The 12,441-nt window shown below is 36.3% G+C and overlaps 1 pseudogene; it reads right to left on the bottom strand.

The window, feature by feature from the left end:
- Nucleotides 1–1,997: 1,997 nt before the first annotated feature.
- Nucleotides 1,998–6,321, bottom strand: LOC129488463 (olfactory receptor 4A5-like; annotated as a pseudogene).
- Between the last annotated feature and the right edge of the window lie 6,120 nt (nt 6,322–12,441).

Below are 12,441 nucleotides of genomic sequence, written 5' to 3'. Positions count from 1 at the left end.
TTTTTTGAACTTAATGTTTATAAAAATACAACCTACCAAAGCTCCTAAAAGTCAGCCAAAATCTTAGTTGTATTAATTAGAAAATAATAAAGACTGTAAAACTAACACACTAAATGTTCATTCAGGAACTCATTTCACGTAGCAAAATGCGCTCCAGGTTCATCAATATTACTGCAAGTGATCTCAAAACATCACATGGTAACCAATGCATACATAATATTATTATTCATTAATTAAAAGTGAAAGAAAATAATGAAGTTATTAAAGTCCTCCAGGTCCATAGACATTGCCAAAAATGGCAGGATCTTCCTCTTTTTTAAGGTTGAATAATGTTGAGTTATATATATATTTATTGCATAATATTGTATTACATATATGACACAAATTTTGAGCTATGCAGAATGAATACATTCTAGTAATCTAAGGTACAGAATGGACTATAATTAATAATATCATATTAGGCATATAGATACATATATATCATTCCACATTGGATATGTATTGTCTTTACCAATTAATCTTTGATGAGCTTTTGTTTTCATATTTTGACTACTATGAATAATACTCCACTACACATGGAAGTGCAGGCATTCAAGATATTAATTTCATTTCCTTTATATATATTACAAGAAGTCATATTGCTAGATGATATTTATAACTCTATGAGCAACCTCCATAGAGTTTCCTATAATGGCCACAGCAATTTACATTTCCAACAATACTGCACAATAATTCTTTTTTCTACTGAGACATAAATGCCACATGATTCACTTATGTGTGCAATCCAAAAAAAGTCAAACTCGTGAAAGACAGAGACTAGAATGGTGGTTGCCAGGGACTGGGCCTGAAGAAAATGAGGTGCTGGCCAAAGGGTACAAAGTTTCAGTTATGCAGTATGAATAAATTCTGAAGAGCTCAGGTACAGCGTGTTGATCATAATTAGTAATACATATTGGATACATGAAATTTGCTAAGAGAATATACCTTAAATTCTCTTATCACAAATAAAGGTAACTATGTGAGGTAATGGATACCTTAACTAGCTACATAGTGGTAATCACTTCACAATGTATACATTATATCAAACATCATGTTGTACACTTTAAGTACATAAAATATTTGTGAAGTATACCTCAGTAACACTAAAATCAACAAAACAAACTATGCTTGAAAGAAAACAACAAAAGACGTTACCGATCTGCTTGGTACGGCAAAAGCAGGTGAAACTGGACAAATGCTGCACAGTACTCTCCCTGGAAGGTGGTACTGAAGCAATGAAGTGAAGGAGAAGCATCCCGGTGAGCAGCATTTTGAGGATTATGTTAGGTTTTCCATTTCATGTGGAAAGAGAAATGGCCTGAGTTATGGGTCCACAAAGATTCAGAAACGTGGCTAACGGATTTGATAAGATATTGAGGAAATTGAAATTTAAAAATGGAAAAAAGATTACAAAGCAGCTGGAGTGGTATGGATATCCCAGACTCAGCACAAATGCAACGGTTAGTTTCCACTTAAATGCCTGTCAAAGAAAATCTGCTGCAGAGGAGGCTTGCAGAAATCTGGTCAGCAACATGAACTATATTTTGGATGTCAGTCAGGCTTTTTTTTTTTTTTTCTAGTCACCTTTGTAGTCACTGTGGCAGAGACGAACACTTTACAAGGGCTCAAAGAATAAAATCTGCCTTTCACCATGGCTGCTCTAGCCACTGTCAGTGCTCAAGGTCCAAAATGCCATCAGCAATGTCCATCATTGACTCCCTAATGTGGCACAAATAGCTAGGGAAACCAGCCAACATCCTTCTGCCAGCTTACTTCATTGCAAATCTCAATGTGGTGGAGACAGCACCTGGGCATTATATTATATATTCTGGTTATATGATTGTCCCAGTACTTTAGTCTTATTTATTATTCATGGGAAAGGATCCATTGCCATGCTATCATAATCATTGTCATTTCTGACCAGGGGATATCTTTTCTAATGAATAAAGCACAGCAAATCACTCACCACCAGAGAATTCAGTGCTATCAGCAAATTTCCCATCACCTAGAAGCTGTTGTCTAGATGGAACATCGGAATGGCCTCCTCAAGGGTGAGTCATGGTGACACGTAAACATACCACCCTAAACACTTGGAATGCTTTCTTCTATATGTTTGACACACAGTATGTGCTCAGTAATTTTAGTCAACATAAACCCTGTGCCACATATATCAATGGCAGATTATCTTAACACTGATAAACCTTCCCTATGCAGCCTAATCAATGTCCTTCTCCATTTCAATATACACAAGATCCAATTCCACATGTTCCTATGATTATTGTCATTTTAATTATCTAGATTCGTAATTTTTTTTTTTTTTTTTTTTTTGAGACGGAGTCTCACTCTGTCGCCCAGGCTGGAGTGCAGTGGCACAATCTCGGCTCACTGCAAGCTCCGCCTCCCGGGTTCACGCCATTCTCCTGCCTCAGCCTCTCCGGGTAGCTGGGACTACAGGCGCCTGCCACCACGCCCGGCTAATTTTTTGTAGTTTTAGTAGAGACGGGGTTTCACCGTGGTCTCGATCTCCTGACCTTGTGATCCGCCCGCCTCGGCCTCCCAAAGTGCTAGGATTACAAGCGTGAGCCACCGCGCCCGGCCTAGATTCGTAATTTTTAACAAAATTAATTATTTTCTTCTACAAAAGGACCATATTTCCTGCTTGCGCTATAAGTTTACTGAACCTAAATATTAACCTGGATGCAAAGAGGGACTGCTCTGAGAAAGGGCATGAGACCTTTACTGAGGTGGCTTTCTGCAAGGTCTAAAGACACTGAAGGGGCAGTCATTTGAATGCTGTCTACTAACAGCACACCCAACAGCTGGAAAAATAAATCCTTCTTTCCTAAATGAAGGGCAGGGCAGTGCCTCTTCATATAGATCACAATATAGCCCTTAATGTCACTTGAATTTATATATTCTTATAGATTATCAGAACAGCTCTTTTAGGATTCTCTTACTTGAGGGGAACTAGAAGAGAAAGGTTCAATGACAAACTATGTCTCTTGCCACTGCCGCTGATCTCAGAGATGCAACTGCTATTTACCAACTTCTTCCTTATCAATTTTTTCCTGTTTCACATTCTGCTAGCATCTCTGCAGATCTCATAACTTATTGAATGGGATAGTCCAGACTTTCATCCTCAAAATGTCTCATCCTTGTTCATTATATCCATTCAGGAAAGGACTCCTGCACTTTCTCATTTATTATCACTATTGGAAAAGGAAATGGTAAGATAAGTCAACTGGAAAAAAAAAAGTATTATTTTTTGCAAACACTGTGTTATAACATCTCCATTCCACACCACAATCAGCTCAATTACCTCTGCCACAGCTGTGAGAAGAGCGCTCTCTAAATCAATACATATAGCCACCCTTCTTGTGATAGGAGAGCCAGGTTTAATCCAATATTGTGACTCATAGGACAAAATAAACAAAGAAAAGTATTCTTTAAAAACATAATTGGTCCATTTTATCAACTCACCTTGAATATTTTCACAATATTGAAAAGTGCAATTATGCTAACCAATCAATATTGTTATATTTCAAAAAAGTTTGAATTCAGTGTTCTGTCATTTGAATCAAAAACATGCTAACTGAAACAGCTGCATTTTAAATGCATTTATGGAATGGTTTTAATTTACAAGTACTTTTATTTACTTATCTTTATATTTCGAACAGCAACGTATTATTTTGTTATAAAATTGTAATCTGTCTTATTCAGAATGATTCATTAGTCTTTCAAAATTTTAATTACAAATCTTATATCTTTGGGCTTCCAGATCAACTTTTAGGATTAAAGGAATATCCAGAAAAGTTTGCTTTTGTGGACAGAAATGCAACATATGGTTTCCATTTTCCCCAAAGATATATTCTTAGAATAATGCCATAATTTGGTGAAATGGAACTTAGACATGAACATAACTGAAATGAGTTAATTCATTACTATGATAATATTGTAGTATTTTCTTCCTCAGAAGAAGCAATGTGGAAAAGTATGGAGACTACAGTAAATATTAGTATTCAAATGTGATTGATCAGTCTAGTCAGCAAACAGAGCATAGATTAATCATGCAAGATTCTGGGAACAGCATAATTCGTGACCATCAGAGACATTTCACAAACCTTAGCAATTATACCACCAGATCTGCAACATACAGTGGTAAGAAATAAATGACAAGGGCTCTGGAAGTCTCATAATAGGCAGTTACTCATGCAGTGCCGTTAGAACCAAGAACCTTAATGCATAGTCATTTTTAGGATTTTATATATATGCAGACTGAAGACGCTAGCAGAAACCTACTCCTGCCACCCTGTGATGATTATTGGGATTTGGGATTCAATAATTCCTGATAGAGTGTCCAGAGGAAGCCCATTGGAAAGGCAACTACTCAGAAGTTATTGGGATTTCTGAGAGACACAACCTAATGTCATCAAGGGCATAGTGTAACAAAATATCTTAATAAAATGGAAATAGTATGTATAGAAACATATTTTAGGAGGCGGCTCTGGGAAGCATATCATATTCATAAGCATAACTTTCAGAACAAAAGGAACCTTTCACAGAGGTTTCCACTCCTGTTGCTCAGTGGTATGAACACAATAATACATTTCCAGTTTCAAAGATATTTGTGAGTATGGTGCTTATATATTCTACAAAGTCTTCAAGTAAATCACACTGAAGAAAGCACCATTGCCTTTCCTTGTGAACAGAAGTACCTATTTTAATTGCCTAGACCTCTCTTTCTCCATTGTGTGCTGGGCATGTGGAAGAAATTCCCTGTCTCAATAGATCTGTAAATTCAGAAAAACCATAATTTAAAAAGTGCACAATAGAAACTGTACCCATGGAACCCATCCACACTCAGTCTAGATATAGAATTTGAGATCTTGAACATTCAAACAGATGCCATGATGAGATGACATCTCTTTGAGAAGGGAGATTCTAAATCCTGCTTTCCCAACCTAGTATACCTGAATTGTCCTTAGATGTCTAACAGTATCACAGCAAATATGTTGTCTACATATACCTCTACTAAAAGAAGAGGAACACCCGTATCCATTTTGTTTTTCTTGAGACGGTGTCTCAGTCTGTCACCCAGGCTAGAGTGCCGTGGCACGATCTCGGCTCACTGCAACCTCCACCTCCTGGGTTCAACTGACTCTACTCCCTAGCCTCGTGAGTAGCTGGGACTACAGGCACGTGCCACCGCGCCCAGCTAATTTTTGTATTTTTTAGTGGAGATGGTGTTTCACCATATTGGAGAGGGTGGTCTCAAACTCCTGCCCTCATGATCCACCTGCTTCGGCCTCCCAAAGTACTAGGATTGCAGGTGTGAGCCACCACACCCAGCCACAACACCCTTATTCTTACTATAGTTAAGTTTTTACACCAGAGTTTTTTCACAGCAATTCTCATCTCTAAATTTCTCAGTGTGTATATTAATGGATTCAACGTGGGTGTGATAATTGTATAAAACACAGTCATGAATTTATCAATTGGAAAATTTGAATCAGGTCTAACATAGATGAAAATACAGGGATCAAAAAAGGGGACACGACAGTAATGTTGGAGCTGCAGGTAGACAGGGCTTTATGCCTCCCTTCCTGACTATAAGTTTTAAGGGAGTTTAGGATGACTCCATAGGAGATTAGTAGAAGGATGAAGATGACCGTACAGACTGCTCCACCACTGGCAATCACAGTGAGGCCTATAAAGTAAGTGTCAGTGCATGCCAGTTCCAATAATGGGTACATGTTGCAAAGTGGTCAATGGCATTGGGGCCACAGAAAGGGAGACTGTACACAGCAACAATTTGAAAGCCAGAATGCAAAAACCTCCAGTCATGGCCACCATGAACAGGAGGATGCAAACCTGCCAATTCATGATGGTCAAACAGTACAGTGGCTTACAGATGTCCACACAGTGATCACAGGCCATACCCACCAAAAGAAAGACATCAATACCACCAAATAGGTGGTTTATAAATAGCTGGCCCATGCAAGCCGGGAAGGAAACAGTCTTTTTATCACAGAGTAAGTCTATCATCAACATAGGGGAAAAGGAATTGGAATATACAGCATCGATAAATGACAGGCAGGCAAGGAAGAAGGACATTGGGGAGCCCAAGGAGGGGGTGGCAATAATGGTCACCACAATGAGCAGGTTGCTCACCATAGTCACAATGTATGTGAGTAAAAACATTACAAATAATGCTTTTTGCACATCAGGATCCTGAGTGAGGCCCAGGAGGACAAATTCTGTAACATTGTTACTCGGTCTCATTTACTCTTCTTTAAGGCTTATATCAGAGTTGAGAGCTCAGGAGGGCAGGACCTGTAATGAAATAGTGAACAGGAGCATGAATACATACATGATGTCACAGAACACAACTTCATCATTGTATGCTCAATAGTTATTTACACACATGATCAACATTGTGTAAGTCTCTATTGAGTTCCTCATCTCCTCAAAGATTTAATTTTAGCCTGCAGGTGACAGCTTCAGACTCTAAGTTTTAGTGAATATTCTGTACGGAAGAAGAGTTAAAGGCCCAACAGCCATTCATATCTTTCATAACTCTTTATTTAAAATGTATTTCTTGGCATGACTGTTAGCTATGGTGAATAGGCAACAGATTTTTGGTCTCGAGAAACTTACTTTATCATGGTGGTAATAAACTCTAAATAAGTAAATTGGCATAGATTCAGTCCTTTGTATTTGTAGTTTTGTGGTATTTTTACTTTATGATTGGTGCAGCATCAAAAACAACATCCTCTAAAATATATCACTCAGGACTATGGAATTCCACTATTAGACATTGGGCCTTCATGCCTCGAAGGATGTTCAGTTTTTATGAATATCTCATTAAACGTCAAAAGAATAGACATTAACCTGTATAAATAGTAAAATATTACCCTGCAGCAATTACTTAGTCTAACCATCTGTTCACCTTATAAGGAGCTATAAGTCTCTAGATCATATCCTTGCCTGTTTCATAATTTTTTATCACACTTACAACAATATCCTGATTTTCAGCAACTAATTTTGAACTTGAGTGAATTAAATCATGATTATCATCAACTGCCTCATTAGCAGTGAGTATTTTTTTTTTCTGAATTCTTGGGGTGAACAAGATAGTGAGAGAGGAGAAAATAGACACTGCACAAAGAGGCACAGAACAGGGAACCTTGTTTTATTTATAACACTATTTAAATACTTAGAGCACTCAAAAATAGAACCTTATTGTCCAGATTCCAAAAAAAAGCATACTAGAAGAGAAATTCCAAACTCAATATAAGACAGATGAATTTCAGTCATTTTCTGAATGCATTTAAAAATCTGTTTGTGTTTTCTTACTGAAAAATGGTGTGATTAATGTAGATAAACTGGGAATCCTTTATAGTCAACCATCTATTAAACTATTAGTGCACCTCTCCCTTATTTTATTCTGCTGACATTTTTCATTTTTCATATATTTATAATTAAATAGCAATTTCCAAGCTCATGACTGTTACATGAATAATGGTAGTCAGTGCTGGATGTGTCATGATTAGTGTGAGTAAATAATGACTACAAATTTTTCACTCAATATGTGTCTATTTAAGATTCAAGACATCCATGGAGAGAAAGCGTAGCATGTGATGAATAACGTGGACATTGGAGCCACACGCCTCTGCTATAACCCCAGCTTCACCACTTACTGTGTGACTTTGGGCCACTTACCAAAACTCTTTATGCCTCACTGTGATTTAAGACCTCTTAGGGTTGTTTTATTACAACAAAGTAAAGTGCCTAGAACACTGGCTGGCACCTCATAAAGGCTCATAAATGATATCTATTACTCGTGTTCCTGAATGCTTCACTCTGAACATTGGATCAGAACTCATCATCGGAATATCTGTCAATTTGAGAAGATTTATAGACATAGTCTAGGGAAAAAACAAAAAGATACCTATAATTCAGGAAAGGCTTTTGGGGAACACAACACAATTGTGTGTCTTAGGAACTATCTAATTATGCATGAGTAGTGATTTTATCTTGATGAAACATATCTTGACAAGATCAGGCAGAATTATAGTAGAAAAGTTGGACCCCTCATCAGAGGTAGAGCTGTATGGTAAAAATGAAAGAAAAAAGGGTTAAATATGAAAACAGAATAATTATAATAAATAAGTTAATATCAACAGGTAACATTAATAATAATGTGATAATTAAGGCAAATATTTTTCAAAAAATTTTCTTCAGAAATATTTTTTTCATAAGGAAATAATGGAATCACAGCCTCCTGTGGGTCCCTGAGGAGAGTCAAGAGGCTTCTTGGGGTAGCCAAAAAACAGCCCAGATCCTAGTAAACAAAACAAAAATGAAAGAAAGAAAAAACAAAGAAAACAAGAAAAAAACAAAGAAAGAAAGAGAAGAAAAAAGAAAACCCAGAAGAAAAGCAAAACACATAGATTTCTCAAAGTCTCTAGATTTGATGGTTAAGGACAAACTTAAATTACAGACAACAATGGGAAAAGTAGAGATACAAACCCAAACTTTCTGATAATTCACTGGTAGGAAAACTGAAGAATTACTACACCTCAAATGTAGATAAGATGATTCCATTTACATAGATCTGGCAATGGAGGAGGATGTGTGCAGAGAGAGTTTGAGCTTCCTCTAAACACCAACTGTGCTGAACATTCCACATGTCTCCTTCACATTACCACTTCCAACTGATTTCAGAGTTCTGTCATATTGAAACTATAGACTGATAGAGACACACCTGCTAAGGAACACAACTGTATAATGTAGTTATAGCCATTCTATTATTTTTTCAGACCTTACTTGCTGCAAGGCTTAGAGGCTTTTCTCCATTTCATCATGAAAACTAGATTTTAAAAAGATAATTCTATTTGACAATTTAATGTTTAATTGTAAAATATAGAGCATGTAAACTACACCTTATATTTTATATAATTTAATATATAATACTTTAAATGCTGAAACATAGCATTATTAGGCTTTCAATGTAGACTTCTAGGTTAACATTTTTCTAGAAAAAAAGACAATATACTTTCCTGAGAACATGCCATTTTCAAAAGATAAAATTCCATAATGACAAAAAAATATATAATCATATATTTAACAGTCACAGTTTTATAAAGCTTTTTTTCATTTTTTATTATACCTTAAGTTTTAGGGTACATGTGCACAATGCGCAGGTTTGTTACATATGTATACATGTGCCATGTTGGTGTGCTGCACCCATTAAGTCGTCATTTGACATTAGGTATATCTCCTAATGCCATACCTCCCCCCCTCCCCCTACCCCACAACAGTCCCCGGAGTGTGATGTTCCCCTTCCTGTGTCCATGTGTTCTCATTGTTCAATTCCCACCTAGGAGTGAGAACATGTGGTGTTTGGTTTTTTGTCCTTGCTATAGTTTGCTGAGAATGATGGTTTCCAGCTTCATCCATGTCCCTACAAAGGATATGAACTCATCCTTTTTTATGGCTGCATAGTATTCCATGGTGTATATGTGCCACATTTTCTTAACCCAGTCTATCATTGTTGGACATTTCAGTTGGTTCCAAGTCTTTGCTATTGTGAATAGTGCCACAATAAACATACGTGTGCATGTGTCTTTATAGCAGCATGATTTATAGTCCTTTGGGTATATGGGATGGCTGGGTCAAATGGTATTTCTAGTTCTAGATACCTGAGGAAGCGCCACACTGACTTCCACAATGGTTGAACTAGTTTATAGTCCCATCAACAGTGTAAAAGTGTTCCGATTTCTCCACATCTTCTCCAGCACCTGTTGTTTACTGACTTTTTAATGATGGCCATTCTAACTGGTGTGAGATGGTATCTCATTGTGGTTTTGATTTGCATTTCTCTGATGGCCAGTGATGATGAGCATTTTTTCATATGTCTTTTGGCTGCATAAATGTCTTCTTTTGAGAAGTGTCTGTTCATATCCTTTGCCCACTTTTTGATGGGGTTGTTTGTTTTTTCTTGTAAATTTGTTTGAGTTCACTGTAGATTCTGGATGTTAGACCTTTGTCAAATGACAGTAGACTAGGTACCTTCCTAAGCACATATATCTACTAAAATGTTTGCTGGGATAATTTTTAGATTCATAAGTAAAAACCCATATAGTGCTTCTAAAACATAACATGCATTTGTTCCTTTGCACACTGACACACTTGACATGATGCAGAATTTTAAATTCTCTAATGAAATATATCTAAAATTAATTGTACATCTCTATTAATACATCATGTAAAACATAATTTCCCATTGGTTTATTTATTATACATGTAATATGGAACATATTACTCTTCTCATTTGGCAAATGGAAAAATACAACCAATTAGGCTGTATTTTAAAACCAAGTATACATTGTATATTCTGGTAAATTTTCATACCTGCTAGCTTAATTTTTCCAACTAGAATTTATCTAATAAAGTCATTGGTTTTTAAGACACTAGCTATATTTCAACATATCACAGGAATTTTCAATGCGTATTTCTTGTCAATGGTTTCAAACACTCACGTCTTGGTCCAGAAAAGCAATGCTTCTTTCACTGAGGATTGCTGTAGATACCGCATGCATCTATATGTGATCATAAAACACAAGAATACACATGGCTGATCCATGGATATAGAATTAATTCCTAGTGGCTACAGTTTCCATATTTTCATCCTGGCTTCTTGTTATCTCAGTCTTTAGAGAAGTATGGCACCAAAGCAGATGACCAAAATATAAAGATGCTTTAACATAATGTTAATATTTACTGTACAAAGGTAATCAAACATTCTCACCTGCTGGAAAATTTCTTCAGATAAAAACAAACAGAGTACCTCTGCATGACTATTAAAAAGTTGACCTAATTAGTGAAAATTAACATTGACAAGACCCTTATTATGTGATACAAGTATCAACACTAAAATTTGTTACTTGAAAATTTTCTAAATTATGCGAAAGCAACCATAAATACTTTTCTGTGATTGAGGATTTATGATAATATTTATGTGCCCAGCTATTAAGCTTTGTACCTAACAAGGACAATGCTGAGATTTAACTTCATGGAGAATCCCATGACAGAGCTTGCCCACAGGCAGAAGCCAAACTCTTCAGTCTTTTAATCATTCAACTGGCACATCCCTAAGACCACTTCTTTCCTAAGTAAAAGCATGTCTCTATAACTCCCCAATCTCATCCCAGGAAATTGAGGCCTTTCACTCATTTTTACAAGCAATGGTGGATATGAGAAGAAAACATTGCACCTAGAGGACCAGATACCAACTGAAGACATACTCTATCTTGGGCAGAAATTTATCTTTTATGATATCTACTGGGTTGTTCTATCAGGAATATAATTATCCCATTGATGTCTGTAGACACAGTCTATGATTTTCACATCAACAGTTTTTAGAAAGAGACAGTAAGATCATTATAGATTAGTTAATTAGAATATTTGGAACAAATTGAAATGAAGTAACCTCTCTGTAAAATTTTTTCCTAGAAAATCCCTAGAGGAAAAAGACTTGACTCTTGCTAAGGAAAAGTAGCTAAATAACAAGTAATGTGAAATGCCTGTAATATGAAAAGAAAAATTCTAAAGTCAATTGAATAATAAATTATGAGTTTTATGTTATAAAATATATAGGTAGGGCAAGTAATATTTCAGCCAGAATGAAAGAGAACTAGCCCCATATTCTCTTCTTTAAAAATATTCCTGGTAAGGAGGGCCTTATCCTTTCTGTTAGAAAGTCCGTTTCCAAGAAGCCCTGAGGCTCAGAGGCAGACAGCCTAAGAATGGAAGTTGATATTTTGATTCTTGAAAAAATAGGTAATCATAGTGCTGCAGTTTTAGGTTAGAATACTGGCTTTTGATCAAGACCTGTATCTATGTCAGATATAATGATAATGATCTGTAGTACATTAATATGTTTTGGCTGTGTCCCCACCCAAATTTCAACCAGAATTGTATCTTCCTCAATTTTCTCTTGCCACCACCATGTAAGAAGTGCCTTTCACCTCCCACCATGATGCGGAGGCCTCCCCAGCCACGTGGAACTGAAAGTCCAATTAAACCTCTTTTTCTACCCAGTCTTGGGTATGTCTTTATCAGCAGTGTGAAAACGGACTAATACATCCATTAACTTAATTTCTTGATTTTATTCATATATCAACTCAATAACTGTTTCTACAATAAAGAAATTTTGATTTTCAACAAGGGAGTAGTGTTAAGGGCTTCCATTGTTATTTCTGTGACGTGGCTCACCATTGGCTCCATTGAACATCTTCATCTCATCATACATTTAGTTAAATATTGGATCTTTGTGTCATAACAGCCTTAGATAAAGAGTCTCATAAATACTTCTGTTAAGTAGCAAAGGTTTTTATC

This window comes from Symphalangus syndactylus, chromosome 1 (assembly GCF_028878055.3).
Source record: "Symphalangus syndactylus isolate Jambi chromosome 1, NHGRI_mSymSyn1-v2.1_pri, whole genome shotgun sequence".
Lineage (NCBI taxonomy): Eukaryota > Metazoa > Chordata > Mammalia > Primates > Hylobatidae > Symphalangus > Symphalangus syndactylus.
The sequence above is the reverse complement of the archived record's forward strand: the minus strand, read 5'-3'. Positions and strand labels throughout refer to the sequence as shown.